General features: G+C 45.9%; 1 long non-coding RNA gene across 2 annotated transcripts; it reads right to left on the bottom strand.

Annotated features, from left to right (window-relative positions):
• Nucleotides 1-2,663: 2,663 nt before the first annotated feature.
• On the bottom strand, nucleotides 2,664-22,910 carry LOC138991835 (uncharacterized). Of its 2 annotated transcripts, none has more exons than XR_011467736.1 (3): nucleotides 21,638-22,910; nucleotides 3,025-3,230; nucleotides 2,664-2,952 (listed from the first exon to the last, which is right to left on the bottom strand). It is a non-coding gene; the product is annotated as an uncharacterized lncRNA (long non-coding RNA). The 2 variants fall into 2 exon arrangements; XR_011467728.1 differs by lacking the exon at nucleotides 21,638-22,910 and adding an exon at nucleotides 11,372-11,752.
• Between the last annotated feature and the right edge of the window lie 819 nt (nucleotides 22,911-23,729).

Here is a 23,729-nt window from a genome sequence, read left to right as displayed (position 1 = left end):
GGGGGATTTCCGAGAACCGTCAACAACAACCCAGAAAACAAATAATCACCTGCCTTCCTTCCGCTGACTCTATGAGGTCGCTTTATTCTTTAGCTCTTGGAGTCGACAGAGAAAACATAGTTCTAGTGTTACTGGGAAAAGAAATATTTTTTCAGGTACTCCAGCAGCAGATTAATTTTTATTTTCACAAGAAAGCTGGGTAGTCAGCTACAAGTACAATTGTTAAAGTAGGGACAGTGAATGTTGTAGAATTACTCAGATTCTCCTGCAATGAAACAGCAGATCAGAACCCATCAGTGAATGTAGGGTGTAAGAATTTTGACAGTACTTTAAATGATTGAATTTTCCAATACTGTACAACCTCTATCCCACACCCAATCAAACCAAACCGAAAAAGTCCACCTGAAACCTTCTCAACCGGTTGGTCTTTGAGATGCTGTCATTTCTAGACAAATAGTTTGAGTTCCATAATGACAATAATCAGATTTATTACTGTAGATCATCACGATTGTTCTCTTGCGAGGACAGAATGCAGTTTGCTGGTGAAGGATTAACCTTTAATCTTAACTAAAATCCTTGCTTCATAATTTCTAGTCTCAAAATGCCTCCACTTAATGTTAATTTTAAATGCAGCAGTGTGTGCTGACTGTAGGGATTTAAACTGCCAAGACTTGAATAGGAAACTCACTGCGTCGTTAAACAATTCTTCAGGACTATGTGAAAAGAAGAGAAGTGAAAAGCAAAGGAGAAAAGGAAAGATATAAGCATCTGAATGCAGAGTTCCAAAGAATAGCAAGAAGAGATAAGAAAGCCTTCCTCAGCGATCACTGCAAAGAAATAGAGGAAAACAACAGAATGGGAAAGACTAGAGATCTCTTCAAGAAAATTAGAGATACCAAGGGAACATTTCATGCAAAGATGGGCTCGATAAAGACAGAAATGGTATGGACCTAACAGAAGCAGAAGATATTAAGAAGAGGTGGCAAGAATACACAGAAGAACTGTACAAAAAAGATCTTCATGACCCAGATAATCACGATGGTGTGATCGCTGACCTAGAGCCAGACATCCTGGAATGTGAAGTCAAGTGAGTCCTGGAAAGCATCACTACGAACAAAGCTAGTGGAGGTGATGGAATTCCAGTTGAGCTATTCCAAATCCTGAAAGATGATGCTGTGAAAGTGCTGCACTCAATATGCCAGCAAATTTGGAAAACTCAGCAGTGGCCACAGGACTGGAAAAGGTCAGTTTTCATTCCAATCCCAAAGAAAGGCAATGCCAAAGAATGCTCAAACTACCACACAATTGCACTCATCTCACACGCTAGGAAAGTAATGCTCAAAATTCTCCAAGCCAGGCTTCAGCAATATGTGAACCATGAACTTCCTGATGTTCAAGCTGGTTTTAGAAAAGGCAGAGGAACCAGAGATCAAATTGCCAACATCTGCTGGATCATGGAAAAAGCAAGAGAGTTCCAGAAAAACATCTATTTCTGCTTTATTGACTATGCCAAAGCCTTTGACTGTGTGGATCACAATAAACTGTGGAAAATTCTGAAAGAGATGGGAATACCAGACCACCTGACCTGCCTCTTGAGAAATGTGTATGCAGGTCAGGAAGCAACAGTTAGAACTGGACATGGAACAACAGACTTGTTCCAAATAGGAAAAGGAGTACGTCAAGGCTGTATATTGTCACCCTGCTTATTTAACTTATACGCAGAGTACATCATGAGAAACACTGGGCTGGAAGAAGCACAAGCTGGAATCAAGATTGCTGGGAGAAATATCAATAACCTCAGATATGCAGATGACACAACCCTTATGGCAGAAAGTGAAGAGGAACTAAAAAAGTGAAAGTGAAAATGGAGAGTGAAAAAGTTGGCTTAAAGCTCAACATTCAGAAAACGAAGATCATGGCATCTGGTCTCATTACTTCATGGGAAATAGATGGGGAAACAGTGGAAACAGTGTCAGACTTTATTTTTCTGGGCTCCAAAATCACTGCAGATGGTGACTTCAGCCATGAAATTAAAAGATGCTTACTCCTTGGAAGGAAAGTTATGACCAACCTAGATAGCATATTCAAAAGCAGAGACATTACTTTGCCAACAAAGGTCCGTCTAGTCAAGGCTGTGGTTTTTCCTGTGGTCATGTATGGATGTTGGACTGTGAAGAAGACTGAGCACCAAGAATTGATGGTTTTGAACTGTGGTGTTGGAGAAGACTCTTGAGAGTCCCTTGGACTGCAAGGAGATCCAACCAGTCCATTCTGAAGGAGATCAGCCCTGGGATTTCTTTGGAAGGAATGATGCTAAAACTGAAACTCCAGTACTTTGGCCACCTCATGTGAAGAGTTGACTCATTGGAAAAGACTCTGATGCTGGGAGGGATTGGGGTCAGGAAGAGAAGGGGACGACAGAGGATGAGATGGCTGGACGGTATCACTGACTCAATAGACATGAGTCTGAGTGAACTCCGGGAGTTGGTGATGGACAGGGAGGCCTGGCGTGCTGCGATTCATGGGGTCGCAAAGAGTCGGACACGACTGAGCGACTGAACTGAACTGAACTGATGTGAAAAATTAACTTTTTTAGACTTTACTTTTTAATATAATTTTATTTATTAATGTTTGGCCACTCTGGGTCTTCCTTGCTGCTCGGGGTCTTCTCTATTTGTGGCGAGCAGGGGCTCCTCTTGAGTTGCATTGTGCAGGCTTCTCACTGCGGTGGGGCCTCTCATTGAGGAGCACAGGCCTACGGCATGCAGGCTCCATTAGCTGGGGCTCGTGGGCCCAGGAGTCGCGGCTCCCGGGCTCCAGAGCACAGGCTCAGAAGTTGTGGCAAAGGGCTTAGTTGCTCCGCAGTAAGTGGGATCTTCCCAGACCAGGGGTTGAACCTGTGTCTCCTGCATTGGCAGGTGGATTCTTTATCACTGAGCCACCAGGGAAGCCCTGAAAAATTAAATTTAAAAAAAGTGAGGATCACACAGAGATGAGTGTGGTTTTACACAATCCAATATATACCTTTCTTTGTTTGTTTAGTTGGCAGTGGGCGTCTGCATGAAAACCATTCTCTCTTCAAACAATTTGAAGTCTCTGGAGTATCGACAAGATGTCTCTAGGCCTGTGCTGTCCAAGGCTGTAGCCACCTGTGGCCTTCCAACACTTGAGAATGAAGCTGGTCAAATTTGAAACATGCCATTGGACTGGTAACAGACTTTGAAGGCTTCCTATGAAAGAAAGAAAGTAAAATATCGCAATAGTTTTTATACTGATGATACACTGAAACGATCATACTTTGGACATACTGGGTTAAAGGAAACATATTGTTAAAGTTAATGCAATCTGTTTCTGCTTCCATTTTTAATGTGTCTGCTAGAAAATGCAGAAGCCCAAATGCACGGCTCCCCCTTTGGTGCTATTGCTGACCTGCTTGTCCTGAAGCGAAGTTCCTGTGCAAAACAGGTGCTGTTTTCCCCTCGAGGGTGTGTTGGGGGCCAAGGTTTATTTTCAGGGGCTGCTGGATGTCCCTTGCGAGTGAGGGTGCTATAGCTCTTTCATCAGGGAGCTCGTCTACCCCACAGCAGCTAGAGGTTGTTTCTACAGTTCCCAGGGCTTTTCTCCCTCCCCCCACCTCACCCTGCACCCAACCCTTTTTCCTTTTCTTTCTCCCTCAAAAAGCATGATTGTGTAATTGACTTATCATACATTTTCACAACTATGCAGCCACCACCACACTCCAGTTTTAGGACAGTCCCAGCACCCTGAGGCTTTTCCTCACGCTCTTTTGTACTCAATCCCTGTTCCCAGCAGCCTCTAGGAAACCACTGATTTGCTTTCCAAAGCCATAGTATCTCCTCTTTGCAGAAATTTCATGTAAATGGGATCAAACAATGGGTGGTCTTTTGTGTCTGGCTCCTTTCTCTTAGTGTATTGGTTTCCAGGTTTATCCATGTTTGCAGGGCTGCTGTGGCCAGCTCCAGCGTTTTAGCCTAGAGGAGAGAGAAAGGGGTGGAAGGAAATTTGGGGGCATTCCTCAATGAATTTGTATGAGCTTAGAAAAGTTGCTGAGGGAAATAAAACCACGTCAAGAATTTCATGTCACGCTGGGATGTGATAAGTTACTGATGGTCTGTCTTTCCTCCTGTTTTAAAAATAAAATGGACTGCATTGGAAAACAATATTCATTTTTCCATTTTACCTTCCTGTTCTTGCCCCTAAAGTGACACAATTCGTACATAATTGTAGTCATAGTATAGATAAAATTGTGATATCCTACAGTTCTTCTCCCTTACTGAGTGCTTTTTAAAATAATGATGATAAATTTGCTCTCCAGTATCCATGCTCTCTCACCTGGAAACTGAGCAGATGTAACTGCTTTTTATGGAATTTAACAGCGTGACAGTCACTCATTTGTTCAAAGAAGTATGAGTTTTACGACTCCACTTATATTGGAGTCTAGCCATATGAATCTAACATCCCACGGTCCTAAGATTTTACACTGCAAGTCATGGTGTTTGTTTGATTAACAGACAAGAACAGAGAAGAAGAAACACTCCAGGGACTCAGTTTTCTTTGCTAATAAGCAGGTACCAAAATAAAGAATATATTCTGACACAGCCACCCCGCTCCTCTCCCCCTCCCCTGACCCACCCACCCCCTGGCTTAAAATCACTGACAAGTGTTAACCATAATAATGGCTCTGAAGTGTGTGGGTGGCTGGGATTGTTGATAAACACACTCATAAAGACCAAATCACACATAAGTTGCTGAAGCAATATTGGGGTGAAAATCACAGGCTATGGCAAGAAGGGGAGGGCAGGGAGCCGCTGAAAGATGCAGGGTGGAGTTAAACCTCTTTCAGTAACATTTTAAAATCAAATAAAGGAGAGGCTCATCTGTTTACTGTCTCTTTTGCCCGTGATGGCACATCTCCCCCGCCATCCCCACTGAAGCAACGCCAGGCAGGGGCTGGCGGCGTTCAAAGGCAGCTCTCTCTCCCACACACGGGCCTTTCCCCAGGCACCCGTGTGGCCTGTCTGTGGGCGGCTTCCGCCACCACAGCTCTCTGGGCTCACACGTGAGACCCCCAGCCAGCCCTCAGAGACAAGGGAGAGTTGCTGGTGGATGAGCCCACCACCCCCTCACCCTGGCAGGACAGCTGGCCGTGTTCTGCACGACCTCTCAGAGGCCCCAGGCCCCCCCACCCCGCTGCCCTCGGAGGCAGCCTGCTGGTTAACCTTTGTAGCTGTGCCCCCTCCCCTCCACCACATCCTGCTTCCCCTACTGTGAGGCCTGGAATCACTTCCCAAATGCAACCTGCCACAAATCCTTGGGTTCTGCTTTTGGGGACATCAACTAAGATGGCTACCACATTTTTAGATGAATGTAGACTTTGAAGGGATTCTGTGACTACTTCTTTTTCAGCTGAATTTTTCAGTGTAAGGTATAGTTCGGGCCGAGGCAGAAAAAGGAAAGACGACCTCAACAGAAGTAGGTTCAGAAGTATTCAGGCAAGAAGGGGTGACAGTCAGCCTAACAACCAGGCTGAGCGCGGAGAGGGATCAGGGAGGCTCCATATTTATTGGGAGGTTTGTGGAAGTGATAAGGGAAATGTTAATCAGGCGGGATGTTTTGGGTATTCTTTAGTTGAGATGGCATTTGTAGTTGGGCAGGGGGTGATAAGTCTTCTGGGCAGGTGTAGGGGGTGGAATGTTTCTGGACAGGGGGTGATAAGTCCCAGACAGATGCAACCGGCCTGGAGCATCAGGGCAGGACCTAAAGTTCTGTTTTGTTTTCTCTGAAGTTAGATGATTCAGCAAGGGCCTTTGAAACTGTTGTTTTCTCTTCTAGGCCCCAGAAGACTCCTTCATTCAGGTCATTCTTAGGAAGACCTGAAGAATGGAAACCAAAGCAATGAGAGTCATATCAAACAGCAGCTCTATTCTGGAGTGGTGTCACCTGAGGTTACCATGTTCCTACATCCAAATTCACTCTGCTCACCACACGACAGGCCAAGAAACCCGAGAGACAAGGTGTTGAGACAAGGAATATGACTTTATGCGGAAAGCTGGCAGACCGAGAAGATGGCAGACTAATGTCTCAAAATAACCTCTTGTCACGGTCTGGATGCCAGATTCTTTTATAGAACTGAGGGGGAGGAGGTGAGGGGGTAAAGTAAAAGGCCATCAATCTTGCAGCTATCCCCTGGACTGGCCTCAGGATGGGATACGTTAATTTCTTCCTTCCTGTAGTCATCCAGCATATTAAAAAGCAGACACATTACTTTGCCAACAAAGGTCCATCTAGTCAAAGCTATGGTTTTTCCAGCAGTCATGTATGGATGTGAGAGTTGGACTATAAAGAAAGCTGAGCATCGAAGAATTGATGCTTTTGAACTGTGGTGTTGGAAAAGACTCTTGAGGGTACCCTGGACTGCAAGGAGATCCAATCAGTCAATACTAAAGGAAATCAACCCTGAATATTCATTGGAAGGACTGATGCTGAAGCTGAAATTCCAATACTTTGACCACTTGATGCAAAGAGCTGACTCATTTGAAGAGACCCTGATGTTGGGAAAGATTGAAGGCAGGCAGAGAAGGTGACGACAGAGGATGGGATGGTTGGATGGCATCACCGACTCGATGGCCATGAGTTTAAGCAAGCTCCGAGAGCTGGTGATGGACAGGGAAGCCTTGGCGTGCTGCGGTCCATGGGGTCGCAACGAGTCGGACATGCCTGAGCAACTGAACTGAACTGAACTGAACTGTAGCCATCCACAGGTAGAGGGAGTCATGGTGTCTCCCTGAACAAACAACTTTGGCTTAACCTTCAGGCATAGGGGCAGAGTTCCCTGAGGCAGGCCATTATGTAAGATTATAATAACAAAAGCAATGAAAAGCAAAGGTTAAAGTCAAAGAAACACATCCAGCCTGGAGTCAAAATGGGCTCTTCCCTGTAATAACGTCTCCCTGATTCTACAGTAAACACTCTGTGTTCTGGGACCAGGGGGCTGGACACTGCCCAAAGCTTCACATGCATTAACTGATTTCTTTCTTAAAACAGCCCCCTGAAGTGAGGGTTACTACTGTACTCATTTACCAAGGAGAAAATTGGGAGGTGAAAGTTTATTTGGCCACAATCACACGGTTCAAAAAAGCAGAAGCCGGATTCCAGCCCAGGCAGCCTGGTTTCAGATCCTCAGAGCATAGCCTCTGACACAGGCCTGAGCCTGGGAGAGACATTTGATAAGCGCTCACTTGACTGAGGAATTACTGCATGTGGAGAAAGGAAAGAAGATGGTCTATGTAATATCTTCAAATGTTTGATCATGAACCCTTTGGCAGTCTGTGAAGTCCATAGAGTCTTTCCCAAAACAATACACACACACACACTCACACATATAAATATTTGGCCATGTATGTATGTGTGTGTATATATATATATGTGTGTGTGTGTATATATATATATTTGGCCATGTTGTGAGACATGTGGGATTCTAGTTCCCCAACCAGGGGTCAAACCTGCTTCCCCTGCCGTGGAAGAGTGAAGTCTCAACCACTGGGCCACCAAGAGAGTCCCCAAATCAATATTTTCAAGGGCACAAAAGAAAACACAAAAGATTACAGAGGAAACCAATTGTATTAAAATGCATCTATTGAAATACTACCAACAATTGTGACAGAGCAATATATACATCCATCCTATAGGGGTGATTACATACTGCAATGGGCTCCATAAATGTCTCAAATCTGCATGTGATGGGAATGGACTGAGCTGCCCAAGGGGCTCGATGCCTTTAGGAAAGGCTTCAGAATGGCTTGCCCAGAATCTGAATTACAAGACCTCTTCCCTCCGAGTCACCCTCCAACCTTCATGAGCTTCCTAAAATACAGGTTTGGTTGTATTTCTCACCCATCTTAAACCTTTCAATGCTGGCCTTCCACTGTCTCCAGAATAAAGTCTAGGATGCCCAGGATGACGTTCAAGGTTTGCGCCATCTGAGCCCAGTGATTTACCTTACCAACCTCTGGCCAGTGTCTCCTGTGTTCCTTACACTCCAGCTGCAGTAAGTTCCCTGTTTCCTGGGCCTAGAGTGAGGGAGAGCCCCATGGCAGAATCCTTTCCCTTCAGATGAAACTTCTCTTCAAAGTCTTCACCCATGGCCCCCCTCCCAGGTAAAATTAATCACTCCTCTGACTGCACATAACTCTTTCCACAGGCCTCTACCATAGCCTAAGTAACAGATGATGTTACAGTTACTGTGGGCATACGTTCGGGATTACTACGTGAATAATACCTTCTTAATCTCGGACAGGACCCAGCAGAACCTCCAGCCCAGGATGAGAGTTCAGTTATCGTTGGTTAAAACCGATCTAAGGGTGGGATGTGAGCAGCTGATTTGTTACAAATTTAAGATAACCATGTGGACCGTCTCAGTATTTCCCAGCAAACAATTATGGATCGTTAAAATCACTGCAGATGGTGATTGCAGCCCTGAAATTAAAAGACACTTACTCCTCGGAAGGAAAGTTATGACCAACCTAGACAGCACATTAAAAAGCAGAGACATTACTTTGCCAACAGAAGTCCGTCTAGTCAAAGCTATGGTTTTTCCAGTGGTCATGTATGGATGTGAGAGTTGGACTGTGAAGAAAGCTGAGAGCCAAAGAATTGATGCTTTTGAACTGTGGTGTTGGAGAAGACTTTTGAGAGTCCCTTGGATTGCAAGGAGATCCAACCAGTCCATCCTAAGGGAGATCAGTCCTACCCAGGACTTCATTGGAAGGACTGATGCTGAAGCTGAAACCCCAATACTTTGGCCACCTCATGCGAAGAGGTGACTCATTGGAAAAAACCCTGATGCTTGGAGGGATTGGGGGCAGGAGGAGAAGGGGATGACAGAGGATGAGATGGCTGGATGGCATCACCAACTCAATGGACGTGAGTCTGAGTGAACCCCGGGAGTTGGTGATGGACAGGGAGGCCTGGCCGGAGAAGGCAATGGCACCCCACTCCAGTACTCTTGCCTGGCAAATCCCATGGAAAGAGGAGCCTAGTAGGCTGCAGTCCATGGGGTCGCTAGGAGTCAGACACGACTTCACTTTCACTTTCACTTTTCACTTTCATGCATTGGAGAAGGAAATGGCACCCCACTCCAGTGTTCTTGCCTGGAGAATCCCAGGGACAGGGGAGCATGGTGGGCTGCTGTCTATGGGGTCGCACAGAGTCGGACACGACTGAAGTGACTTAGCAGCAGCAGCAGGGAGGCCTGGCGTGCTGCGATTCATGGGGTCGCAAAGAGTCAGACACGACTGAGTAACTGAACTGAACTGAACTGAGACATCTAGGAACGAAGCTTCAAGTGATCCACCTAAATCATGAGACTTCCTTGAAAACGGGTTATCTTCAAATTCCATGTCTGGCTATCTCTTGCATAATATATTAACATTTGTTATCAAAATAATGTCACTGGTTTTGTTCAAATGTTTAAGTAAAATGGACATTTTCTTGAAAAAATCTGTCCTCTTACTCCTGTGTCTTCTGCTGCTGCTCATAATCCTGTGGGTGCAGGTACCCAGGCTGAGACGCAGGGATCTAGGGCTCCTCCTCTAGACCCAGAGACGAGGGCACCATTTGGCTGACTTTTACCTGAAGTCCCAGGAGAGCCCTCTGCCCCCCACCTCCAGGCAGCTGGCTGCTAAACATGCCGCATCTGGCAGGACTCTGCCTCCCAGCAAGTTCAGATAATTATCCCCAAACCTGTCCATTTTCTCATCCTCCTCCAAGGTCTTCCGGGGGTGACTCACTCTGTGACATGAAGCAGCTGGCTGGGTTTTCCATGATGTCCCTTTGTGTTTGCTGCTCTTGTTTTCATGATTCTTTGGTGGCTCTTGAGGCCTTATGACCCCTGACACCTGACTTCCTCCTTGTCCTCATGCTTTTCTTTGACTGAGGTGGGCCTGAGCACGTGCCCAAGTCCTTCCTTTAATCTCAGTTTGATCTGCTTTCTTATGTTTTAACTACAGTGGAGTGGAAAGAGCGTGGGTTTTTGAGCCAAGCAAAGCTGGTTGCCACCCTGGCTCTGCTGTTAACTGGCTGTGTATCAGTGTGCAAACGATGTCACCGCTCCTGGCCACAATACACTCATCAGGGCACATGGGAACGATCACATCCATTCTCCAGAATGTTGTGAGGAATAAAGGTTAGGTCTGTAGATGTACGTGCCTTATTCAGTATCTGGCACAGAGTAAATGAGAAACGTGATTCTCATTTCTTTCCTTCTACTGGAGAGAGAGTCTAGCTCTGTGGTCTGAAACTCTGGTTGGTGTTGGTGCCCAGTGAAGAGCCAGAGGCAGTGACATCTGCAGGTGGCCACGTCCTGGGGGTAGGGGGTAGGGTACCCTGCCTTAGTATCTCCAGCTCCTACCCAGGGGGCTTATAGCTATGATTCAACAAATATCTGTAGACTGAATAAATGGGTAAAGAGACAAGAGACTACTTTCTTCCAGAATGATAAAGGACTGGAGATGAATAAGTTATGTCAAAGCAATCAGATATTAATGATGTGTACCATGTGACAAACACATTTCCAAAAACCTGTCTGCTCCCTGCATCTCTGACCCTGCCTGCCAGCAGCTCGGCAGCAACCACGCTGGGGGAGCGGGCGGAGGTGGCCGAGGCCTGGGAGGGTCAGGCAGCGTAAGCCCAGAGCGGGTGGGCCGAGTGGAGCATGAGGATGCAGGGGTCAGCGGTCAGGGCAAGCGGGGTCAGCGAGAACAGCCCGGAGAGGCGTTGCGCTGTGATTACTATTGTTTCGGCATAAATACATGTTGTTGTGTTTTAGCTCTGACAGGTAATTGCTGTGTTTCTGGGCCTCGGTGACAGGCTCTGACCGCGGAGGTGTCTGTGACGAGTGAGCTCAAATGACTGAGCTTGGCGTGGCATTACCGCGGTCTGAAAGGCTGGTGACCCTGTCCCCCCAGCCTGGGTCCTGCCTCGTGACCGCCCCAGCCCCTCCCTCTCCACACCTCAGCCACGGGGCCCTCTCCCCCTACCGAATGTTGTCTTGTTGACCTCCCACCTCTGACCGCCCACAGTCCTGTCCTGGTGAGAGTCCAAAGCCCACCCTCGGCACTCAGCACCCAGCCCCTGCCCGCCCGCAAGATTGGCACGCACAGACACGCCAAGCCCACGCCCTCCTCGCGGCCTCTGTGGCTCCCGGTCCCTTCCTCCCAGGGCTGACCCTTCCTGCACACTCGGATGGTTCGTTTCCCGCGGCGTCTGTCCCCGACTCTGAGCGAGCAAGCTCCCTCCCTCCCTCCCTCCCTGAGCCTCCGCACTCTTATTTTCTCCATATCCCTATGATCACCTTATCTGTTTGTTTCTGGTCTGCTTTCGTTTATTTTCCCTTCCCCTGATGACATGCAGGTCTCAAGGATTTACATCCGTTTGCTTCATTGCTCTGTCTCCGGCCAAAGGGCCCCTCCGAGGTGCTCAGTCATCATTTGGTTTGGTGAATAATAGATAAAACCTGTCCCACGGAGAACAGACAAGCTCATGCGGCAGAATCTCTGCCAACCCCTTGCCACCGTCCCTGCAGGGTGGAGACAGCCGTGTGTGACTCCGCACAGCGCAGGGCTCCCAGGAGCTCTTTAGGGGCCCCTGACACCACAGGGTAACCCGGGAAGCTGCTGACGACCGCCCTGCCATGGAGCCCTCCTACCAGGCCAGGAGAGTGACCGCTTGGAAACTGTCACCACAGCTGACGTGAACACCAAGGTGGAGTCCCACACTAGGCAGCCGCCTAGGTCAGGAGTGATGGTGTTGTTCTGGAAGAGTTCACTAATAACGAAAATGGACTCTGGGTATGTCAGTAAAATGGGAGCTTCCTGGAACGATGTCAGAGGCTTGCAGTTCCAGAAAGAGAAATGGAACTGGCACGATTAAGCCAGGGAAGCAAGGAAGTGCAAGGCAGAGCAGATGAACCTCGGAGGACGTGAAGGCCGGCCACAGACGCCACGGACGCCACCGGGGCAGGAAACCCACCCTGCTTCCCAAGGACGTTAGGCGGGCCCCTGCCCTCTCTGTCCGCTCCCTTCAGGGTTGGGAAAGGGCAACCTTATCTGAAAGGGTGTCTGTGGATTAACAAAGCAGCACGCATGCCCTGCCAGGTCTGCCTGCTGAGAAACAGGCGATGCTCCCACCCACCTCTGAAGGACCTGGTCAAACCTGGGCTTTGTCATGACCACAGGGGCACAGTGGTCCCAGCGAGTCTGGGACAGGCTTGTTCTGGCAGCCAAGCAGGTGTCAGAGAGTCCCATGCCTTCCAGGAGCAGCGGGTCAGGACCTGAGTGAAGCCTGCAGGACGAGAGTCAGCACGGAGGGATGAGGCATGTGCTTGCGTGGAGGTGGCGCCTCCCCCAGGCAGCCCCCCTGAACACACCTGGGATGGGACGCTCTCTGACATCACGAGTCTCTCCTCTCCAAAGTGCTGACGGAACGGGCTCGTGGGGGGATGTCCTAATTTTGAATCAACCTCTACGGGTGTGAGGCATCGAGCAGATTGTGAGAGCTAGTTGTTTCATTTTCAGAAATTTTCAAGCCAGTTAAGATCGTGCTGCTAGCTTAAAATTAGCACCATTCTTTGCTAGAAGCAAAATTAGCTTAAAATGAACTGTGCTTAAAATTAGTCCAGGTTGGAGTATTTACACCACAAGAATTGACAAAGGCTGCAAATCAGGCCTTTTAAAAATCTTTCCCAGAGCTGGTTATTAAACCAGCAAATTATTGCTTATATTCCTGAAATAACTCTGCCTGGTCTTACTTTATTTTTATCATAACTGGATTTTATTTTTAATCATAAATGAGATTTGTCTGTAGTTTTATTCTGTTTTTTGCTTTGGGGATACATTCTTTGTCAGCTTTATTTCTTAAAGTTTTCCATATTTTTCTAAGGCCAGTTTTTATCTCTGATTTTCAATCATCTAGGGAATATTTTTAAATGCAGGGGCCCAGGGCATGCACCTGATTAATTAAATCAGAATATCTGGGGGTGGGACTCAAATGTCAGTATTTTTAAAAAAACTCTTCACATAATTCCATTATTCAGCCAAAGTTGAGAACCACTCCCTCAGCCCAAGTTTCTTGATCACTAATATACATGCATCACCTTTCTAATGGATTTAACTCCTGTTAAAACACAGAATTTAATTTAGCAGCAAGGATGGGGGCCAACAAACTCCCAGTGATGCTGATGCTGCTGGCCCATGGATCACACTTTGAGTAGCAAGGACTTGAATAACATTGTAATTATCTATATCTTCAATTATTTATTTATTTATTTTTGGCTGTGTACAGCCAAAAATAAATAAAAATTTTAAAGGCTCTAGAGAGTGAGTTCAGTATTTGCAGCATACAGGCTATTGCCCCGTGGCATGTGCAATCTTTCCAGACCAGGGATTGCACCCATGTCCCCTGCATAAGCAGGTAGATTCTTAAGCACTGGACCGATAGGGAAACTCAGTCGTGTCTGACTCTTTGTGACCCATTGGACTGTAGCCCACCAGGCTCCTCCCTCCGTGGGATTTTTCAGGCATGAATACTGGGGTGGTTGCCATTTCTTTCTCCAGGGGATCTTCCTGACCCAGGACGGAACCTGGGTTTCCTGTATTGCAGGCAGATTCTTTACCATCTGAGCCATCAGGGAAGCCCCTCTGTATTTTAAAGATTAAGTGAAACTCAGTTACACAGCCATTTCATTCTGATGGGGCCTTTTCCACATCAAATCTTGTTACTTTTCCATTCTATAAATGTTTTATTTAAAATTTGTTCCTACATCAATTTTGGTATTTAACATTTTGTGAGGAGTCTTTTTTCTAGGTTTTCAAATTGACTACCATAGAGTGACATTTAATGGTCTCTTTCATTATTTTAAACTTTCCTGTATCTGAAATTACAGCAGTTCAAAAATCAATAGTTTAAAAAATATTACTCCAATCAACCAAACATCTGTGACTGACTAATCCTTGAGCTCCAGTTGTTTTTTTCTTTTTTTTAATATTTACTTCTTTGGCTGCACGGGGGTCTCAGCTGCAGCACTTGATCGCTTAGCTGAGGCGTGTGGCATCTAGTTGCATGACCAGGGATTGAACCTGCATTGGGAGCACAGAGCCGCAGCCACTGGGCCACCAGGGAAGTCACCATTTTTCTGGTTTTGAGTTGAGCTTTTGACTCCAGAAGAGTCTGTTGAGATACACTACCAAAGATGTAATCTCAGAAACAGTTTCAGAGCTGCGTTCTGCTTCAGCTCAGTTCAGTTCAGTTCAGTCACTCAGTCGTGTCCAACTCTGTGACCCCATGGACTGCATGCAGCACACCAGGCTTCCCTGTCCATCACCAACTCCCGGAGTTTACTCAAACTCATGTCCATTGAGTCGGTGATGCCATCCAACCATCTCATCCTCTGTCGTCCCCTTGTCTTGCCTTCAATTTTTCCCAGCATCAGGGTCTTTTCAAATGAGTCAGTTCTTCCTATCAGGTGGCCAAAGTATTGGAGTTTCAGCTTCAGCATCAGTCCTTCCAATGAATATTCAGGACTGATTTCCTTTAGGATGGACTGGTTGGATCTCCTTGCAGTCCAAGGGACTCTCAAGAGTCTTCTCCAACACCACAGTTAAAAGCATCAATTCTTCGGTGCTCAACTTTCTTTATGGTCCAACTCTCACATCCATATATGACCACTGGAAAAACCATAGCCTTGACCAGATGGACCTTTGTTGGCAAAGTAATGTCTCTGCTTTTTAATATGCTATCTAGGTTGGTCATAACTTTCCTTCCAAGGAGCAAGCCTTTTAATATCAAGGTTTCAGTCCACATCTGCAGTGATTCTGGAGCCCAAGAAAATAAAGTCTGTCACTATTTCCATTGTTTCCCCATCTATTTGCCATGAAGTGATGGGACTGGATACCATTATCTTAGTTTTTTGAATGTTGAGCTTTAAGCCAACCTTTTCACTTTCCTCTTTCACTTTCATCAAGAGGCTCTTTAGTTCCTCTTTGCTTTCTGCCATAAGGTTGGTGGCATCTGCATATCTGAGGTTATTGATATTTCTCCCAGAAAACTTGATTCGAGCTTATGCTTATCCAGCCCAGCATTTCACATGATGTACTCTGCATATAAGTTAAGTAAGCATGGTGACAATATACAGCCTTGATGTACTCCTTTCCCAATTTGGAACCAGTCTATTATTCCATGTCCAGTTCTAACTGTTGCTTCCTGACCTGCATACAGGTTTCTCAAGAGGCAGGTCAGGTGGTCTGGTATTCCCATCTCTTGAAGAATTTTCTACAGTTTCTTGCGGTCCACACAGTCAAAGGCTTTGGCATGGTCAATAAAGCAGAAGTAGATATTTTTCTGGAACTCTCTTGCTTTTTCAATGATCCAAACAGATGTTGGCAATTTGATCTCTGGTTCCTCTGCCTTTTCTAAATACATCTTGAATGTCTGGAAGTTCATAGTTCATGTACTGTTGAAGCCTGTCTTGGAGAATTTTGAGCATTACTTTGCTAGCGTGTGAGATGAGTGCAGTTGTGTGCTAGTTTGAGCATTCTTTGGCATTGCCTTTCTTTGGGATTGGAATGAAAACTGACCTTTTCCAGTCCTGTGGCCACTGCTGAGTTTTCTCAATTTGCTGGCATATTGAATGCAGCACTTTCACAGCATCACCTTTTAGGATTAGGAATAGCTCAGCTGGAATTCCATCACCTCCAGTAGCTGTGTTCCTAGTGATGCTTCCTAAGGCCCACTTGACTTTGCACTCCAGAATGCCTGGCTCTAGGTGAGTGATCACACCATCCTGGCTATCTGGGTCATTAAGATCTTTTTTGTACAGTTCTTTGGTGTGTTCTTGCCACCTCTTCTTAATATCTTCTGCTTCTATTAGGTCTATACCGAATTATGCTTACTACTATGTAATTAAATCACTTTATATGGGGAAACTGAGGCACAGAGGGGCACATGACTTACACTTCCGACTGAAGTTCAGTTACGGATAGAAGATACATCACCTCCAGTCCTTAGTGTAACTTCTACAGTTCAGTAACTTATTAATATTGCCAAATGTGAATAATATATAGGGAACCCAAGGCCTTTTATATTCAGACCTCTTTTGTGATGTTCCATGATCCCACAGAGGAAGCGCCATTATTAAGAAAACCAATTATGGAAACTTGTGTACCATTTGTGAAAAAGTATAATGGTACTTCCCGGTGGCTCAGAAGTAAAGAATCCTCCTGCCAATGCAGAGACATGGGTTCAATCCCTGGGTCGGGAAAAGCCCACTCCAGTTTTCTTGCCTGGGAAATTCCATGGACAGAGGAGCCTGGTGGGTTACAGTCTATGGGGCGTTAAAAGTGTCAGACACGACTTAGCTAGGAAAGACCAACAACAGTGGGCCTTCAATGCATTAGCTGGGGTCAGGATGGGGCGGGGGAGACAGTTTAGTCCATGACAGGAGCCAGATGGATATCTGCAGTTCTGAGAGCAAACAGAGACTTGGCTCAGGAATATGCTGAGTCACCCCCTCCCCCATCATTTTATCCACTGCTAAATTTATTTTGTCCTTCTGTTCAGTTATGCCTCAAACATTAATCAGGTCTCAGCTGTGCCCAGAACTGTGCAGCTACTGGACACAGGGCACTGCCATCACGGAGAGGTCACAGCACTGTTGGGCCAGCACCCACATGGCCGGGTCCTGGCTGGAGGCTCTGGTGACAGAGACCCGCTTCCTGGAGAAGGTGACTCTGACTCACCCTGAAATATGCGATAGAATCATTCCATCAAGGAGGAGGGGGCTCGTTTAAACAGTAAGCCTCCAAAGCATCCCTATTTGCCTAGACCCACCTGGGAGGGGAGCTTAGGGTTTGCCTTAAAAGTTTCTGCTCAATGTGGGCCACGGATCAGGAGCATCGGATCACCTGGGAGCTTCTTAGCTAGAAGGGGATCCCAGAGCCCATCTCAGACTCACCGAATCAAACTCCGTAGCTTAACAAGATCTCTAGGGGATTCGTGTGAGCATTAAAATCCAGAAAACACTGATCAAATACAGTGCTGCTGTTCACAACTGGAGAAACCAAGACCCAGAGAGAGGAAGTGATCCTTTCACGATGACACAGCAATTAGAACCAAAAAAGCCCCAGATCTAAGCCCCCAACGCCCAACTTGCAAATATCTTTCTTCCATAGATTAGCATATCTGAGATGTTCATATCACACAAGGAGGCTGATATTTTTACACAACAAGCCCTGGAGGCCTCACCAAGGGCTCTCACCTATCAGGTGAGCACTCGGGACCCTGACAATTTTCCTCTGTTGACAGTGCTCTGGCCACTGTTTGGGGTGGTTTGACTACTTTCAGGCAGCCTTCCACCACGTTTGTATGTTCCTGGGCGTTCACTGGTCTCCCTGCTCTTGTTGACACAGTCGCTGCTGCCGCAGAGAAGGGATTAAATGCATCCTGGAGCCTGCGGTCCCAGGACAGCCTCTGGCTGAGGTGTGCTCCCATCTTCCATGTGTTTCTCTCATTTCCTTGGTTCATTCCTTCATATGGCGGACACTGCTAATTGTCTGGGTCCTGGAATCTCAATCCTTGAATTTCGTTGAAGGTGTTTTGAGACTCGTGGTACCTCTATACACCTCACAGAAGCAAAGGCAAATACTTCTTGAAGAAAGGAATCTTCAATTTACGCCTAAAATAATTCAATGAGGCAAACGAACAAGGCAGTTTTATTGATACCTTTGGGAACTGGAAACTCCATCATGTAATGTAGTCTTCCCAGAACTAAGTGGAACTTCCAACAACAACAACAAAACGCAGTTACCAAAACACGTACCTATCAATACATACATACATACTAACTTCAACGGAAGCTTCACAGCAAGAGTCATACAACCGAAGAAGGAAATAGAGAATTCAAACCTGGAAGACACGTTTGAAGAAATGACCCAGAGTGTCATTCCAAGAGGCAACAAGATGGAAAATACAGAAGAGAAGAGACATAGACAAAATATCTTTAAAGCCTGAGCACACATTTCACCAGAGGCCTGAAAGGAGCGAGACAGGTGAAGGTCTGACGGGGTGGCCTTTACGGCACTGCCGGACCCAAGGTGTGCTGAAAAAACAAGGACAGTCTCCACGCCCGAGCTGACAGGCAGGTTCCTTCTCCTTGGAATCAGAGAGGCAGATCAGAGGGCTGAGGCCCCCTCCAGCCTCATCCTCGGCTACAGCGTTTCCCCTCTGGGTGTCTTTTTATTTCTCCTTCATCTATTTCCAGTAGGTCCTTATCCTATGTGTGAAATTTTTTTTTTTAAATCCAATGTTTATTTTGGATTTTACACACAGACATAGTTCCTAGGCAAAAAAAATAATATATATATAGTTCAGTGAATATGAAAGTGTCTTCCTTTTTTCTGGCATTGCTGATGCTAGAGACATCTAGGACAGAAACCAAATTCTTTGTGGAGGCTGAGTGGCAGGCCCGCCCCCGGCGATCGTGTGGTTTGTACACCCCATTAAAACACCTGCTAAGATGATGGAGGGGCTAGAGAGCAGCCACAGCTCTGCTCGCCAAGCTGTGCACCCTGGCAGGATCCTTTATCAGTCAGAGGGCGCCTTCCACACAGAAACGCTACACCACGCTACACTCCGGCTGCATCTGCCCTAAGCAAGACTTCTATTTATTTTGCACAAAAGTGCTCATTCCTTAATGGGGTTCCACCAAACCATCCACTGGAGAAGTGTCTAAATAAAAGAAAAATTCCTTCTCAGTTACCTCAAAGGCCTGCCAAAGCTAGGTAGCCCTGTGTGTGTGTGTGTGTAAGGGCATGGCTTGTAGGCTAACTCATTGCCCAGTTTCACCTGGTCTGAGGGCCCTGTGTTGCAGGACTGTGATGCTGAAACCAGGCCGGCCCTGGCAAACTGGCAGGGCTGGCCACCCCACTCTGGGGAATTTCCTCTAGCTGGGCACCTTTGGACTGTCACTTCATGATGGAGTGAAGTTCCTGGCATTTCCCCTGTCTCATCCCCTGTGGTTTCCTTGCCTTGGGGTGAGCCTGGGTTTAAAGGGCACAGACATCACAGAGGGAAGAAGCCCGATCCTGCAAAGTGTGCCTCTGCTGGGGATGTTCTGGCGTCAGCGCCTCAGACCTCCTGATTGACTTAGAAGCTCGCTCCTTTTCTCCCCATCCCTCTGTCCCAAAGGTGCATTTCCTCTTTGCACAACTCTTCTTTCTTCCTACCTCTGTCCTGCACGCCCTCAGAGCACTACTTCTCTGCTCTTTCGATGGCTGAATACAAAAGGCTCCCTTCCTAACCTGACCCCCAGGCACACCTCTGAGTTCCTGGTTGCTTTATTTAGTTGCCTTCCTCCCCTCCTGGACTAAAAAAGGTTTATTTGTTGCAAAATATTTAGAGTACAGACAAGTAGTAACATTTTATGGGACTGAATTTCTTACCAGTAATTTTTCTATGAATATTTTTACACAGTTCAGAACAGACTGCATAGTTTTATATTTGGATTTTCTTTTTTTAACTTAACAACATGAACACTCTATTTAAATCCTAAAAACATTTTCCTATGACAGTCATATCAGCAAGATAGCAGGCCAGGAAGTTATAGACCCTGCTTCCCCCACAGAGACACCTAATTAACCACAATGTTTATAGACCAGAACCCCTCCATGAGAACTCAAGAGCCCAACTGAGAAGCTGTAACACCCATACCCTGTAAAACCAAGAAGGGATCCCAGCAAAAGGGGATGCTACAGTTATGCTGTTGTTCAGTTGCTCAGTTGTTTCTGACTCTTTGCAACCCCATGGATGGCAGCACACCAGGCTTCCCTGTCCTTCACTATCTCCCTGAGCTTGCTCAAACTCATGTCCATTGAGTTGGGGAGGCCAGCCAACCATCTCATCCTCTATCATCCCCTTCTCCTCCTGCCTTCAATCTTTCCCAGCATCAGGATCTTTGGCAATGAATCAGCTCTTCACATCAGGTGGCCAAAGTATTGGAGTCTCAGCTTCAGCATCAGTCCTTTCAATGAATATTCAGGGTTGATTTCCTTTAGGATTGACTGGTTGGATCTCCTTGCAGTCCAAGGGACTCTCAAGAGTCTTCCCCAACACCACAGTTCAAAAGCATCAATTCTTCAGCCCTCAGTCTTCTTTATGGTCCAACTCTCAAATCCATACATGACTACTAGAAAAACTATAGCTTTGATATGCACCTTTGTCAGCAAAGTAATGTCTCTGCTTTTTAATATGCTGTCTAGGTTTGTCATAGTTTTTCTTCCAAGGAGCAAGCTGTAGACCATCCTTCTCTCACAGAGACACCTAATTAACCACAATATATAGATCAGAACACCTCCATGAGAACTGTAGCACCCAACTGAGAAGCTGAAACACCCAATCCACTGTAAAACCAAGAAGGGATCCCAGCAAAAGGGGATGCTACAATTACATTGTTGTTAGTCACTCGGTCATGTCCAACTCTTTGCGACCCCATGGACTGCAGCACACCAGGCTTCCCTGTTGTTCACTATCTCCTGAAGCTTGCTCAAACTTGTGTCCATTGTAATTCCTATAACTCAGCAGCAACAAAATCAAACTACTCAATTAAAAATGAGATAAAGACTGGAAGAGTCATTTTTCCAAAAGTGATGTATAAATAGTCAAGTATTGGAAAAATATTCAACTTCGCTAATCATCAGAGAAGTATAAATCAAATCACAATGAGATATCACATCACACTCATTAGGATGGCTACTATCGAAAATACACAAAAGACAAGTGTCGCCAAGGAGGTGGAGAAATTGGAATCCTTGTTCCAAATGATGGGATTGTAAAACGGTTTGACTACTGAGTTCCAGATCAACATGGCAGAGTAGAAAGATCATGGACTCACCTCCTCCCGTGGACACAGCAAAACTACAGCTATACATAGAACAAGTATCTCTGAGACTGACCCAAAGGCGAACTGAACGGATTTCCTATGACTAAGGTCATAAAGAAAAGGCCACACAGAGACGGAAAGTGGGGCAGAGATGCAATCCTGTACCTGGCGGAACTTTCTCTGGGGATACAAGTGCTGGAAAACACCATTTTTTTTTTTTTGTAGTATTGGAAAACACTATCACCCAGCTGGCCTGGTGCTGGCAGGCACTGTATCTATCACTCTCCATCAACCTAGCTAAAACCATGCACCCCACTTCAGTGATCCCCCAAGAACCTGTCCCACCTAAAGCAGCTCCCATCCCACCCCACCTGGCAGGTGGCCCTGGCTGAAATCAAGCCCCTCCAAAGTGGCTTCTGCTGTGGGGACCAGCCCCGCACACCAGCACCCCCATAATCAGTTGTGGCCCACGACAATAGGAGGACACACGCAGGTGTCCACTCAGGGATCACCTCTGGAGCACCCGGCTCCAGTGACAAGGGGAGGAGTGTGCCACTGAGCTCCACAGGGCTTTCCACATAAAGCCACTCTTTCACGGCCAGGAGGTACAGCTGACAGCTAGCTGATCCATGGAAACAAACACACAAAGTCAGGCAAAATGAGACGAAAAATACCTGCCAAACAACTTACCAGATAAAGGAGCTCAAAGTAATAAGCATGCTCACCAAACTGGGAGAGGAAAGGATGAACTCAGTGAGAACGTCAGCAAAGAGGCAAAACTATTAAAAAGTAGTCAGAAATGAAGACTAACAACTGAAATGAGAAACACACCAGAGGAATCAATTGCAGTTTAGAGGATACAGAAGAATGAGTCATCAGTCTGGAAGACAGAATAGTGGGAATCATCCAATTGGAAAAGAAAAAAGACTTTTAAAAAATGATAGTTTAAGGGATCTCTGGGAAAACATCAAGCATACTAATGTTCACATTATAGGGATCCCAGAAGGAGAAGAGAGAGACAGAAAGGGACAAAAGACCTATTTGAAGAAATAATGGCTGAAGATGTCTTTAAACTGGGGAAGGAAACACATCCAAGTCCAGGAATCTCAGAATCCCAAATGAAAAGAACCAAAAGGCCCACATAAAAACATATTATAATTGAAAAGTCAAAAGTTAAAGATAAAGAGAGAATCTTAAAAACAGTAAGAGAAAAACAACTAGTTACATACAAGGGACCACCCAAAAGACTATCAGCTAATTTTTCAGTAGAGACTTTATAGGTCAGAAAGGACTGGAATGATAAATTCGAAGTGTTGAAAGGAAAAACCTACAATCGAGTACTCTACCTACCAAAGTTATGATTCAGATTTGAAAGAGAGATTTAGAGTTCCACCTGACCTGCCTCTTGAGGAAGCAACAGTTAGAACTGGACATGGAACAACAGACTGGTTCCAAATAGGAAAGGGGTACGTCAAGGCTGTATATTGTCACTCTGCTTATTTAACTTCTATGCAGAGTACATCATGAGAAATGCTGGGCTGGAAGAAGCACAAGCTGGAATCAAGATTGTCGGGAGAAATATCAATAACCTCAGATATGCAGATGACACCACCCTTGTGGCAGAAAGTGAAGAAGAACTAAAGAGCCTCTTGAGGAAGGTGAAAGAGGAGAGAGAAAAAGTTGGCTTAAAGCTCAACATTCAGAAAAGGAAGATCATGGCATCTGGTCCCATCACTTCATGGCAAATAGATGGGGAAACAGTGGAAACAGTGGCTGACTTTATTTTTCTGGGCTCCAAAATCACTGCAGATGGTGACCTCAGCCATGAAATTAAAAGACGCTTACTCCTTGGAAGGAAAGTTGTGACTAACCTAGATAGCATATTAAAAAGCATACACATTACTTTGCCAACAAAGGTCCATCTAGTCAAGGCTATGATTTTTCCAGTGGTCATGTATGGATGTGAGAGTTGGACTATAAAGAAAGCCCAGTGCCAAAGAATTGATGCTTTTGAACTGTGGTGTTGGAGAAGACTCTTGAGAGTCCCTTGGACAGCAAGGAGATCCAACCAGCCCATCCTAAGGGAAATCAGTCCTGAATATTCATTGGAAGGACTGATGCTGAAGCTGAAACTCCAATACTTTGGCCACCTGATGCGAAGAGCTGACTCATTTGAAAAGACCCTGATGCTGGGAAAGATTGAGGGCAGGAGGAGAAGGGGATGACAGAGGATGAGATGGCTGGATGGCATCACTGACTCAATGGACATGGGTTTGGGTGAACTCCGGGAGTTGGTGATGGACAGGGAGGCCTGGCGTGCTGTGGTTCATGGGGTTGCAAAGAGTCGGACAGGACTGAGCGACTGAACTGAACCGAACTGAGATGAGCAAAAGCTAAAGGAGTTCATCACAACTAAACTGGTCTTATAAAACAATGTCAAAGGGACATCTTTAAACAGAAAAGAAAGGTCAAAACTAGAAACAAAGTTATAAAAGAAAAAAACTCATCACAAAGGAGGGCATAACAAAGTGATAAAAGGATCACTCCAACAGGAGGCTGTAACACTGGGAAACACCTATGCACCCAGCACAGGAGCAGCTGAGTACAAATATTAACAGGCATAAAGGGAGGAATAGACAGCAGCACAATAACAGTAGAGAATTTTAACACTCTACTTATATCAAAGGACAGACCACCCAGATGGAGTATCAATAAGGAAACATTGGCCTTCAATGGCATATTATATCAGATGAATTGGACAGATATCTATAGAACATTCCAC

The sequence above is a fragment of the Bos mutus genome, chromosome 1, assembly GCF_027580195.1.
Source record: "Bos mutus isolate GX-2022 chromosome 1, NWIPB_WYAK_1.1, whole genome shotgun sequence".
In the NCBI taxonomy this organism is placed as follows: domain Eukaryota; kingdom Metazoa; phylum Chordata; class Mammalia; order Artiodactyla; family Bovidae; genus Bos; species Bos mutus.
Note: the sequence above shows the minus strand (reverse complement) of the source record. Positions and strands in the feature narration are given on the sequence as shown.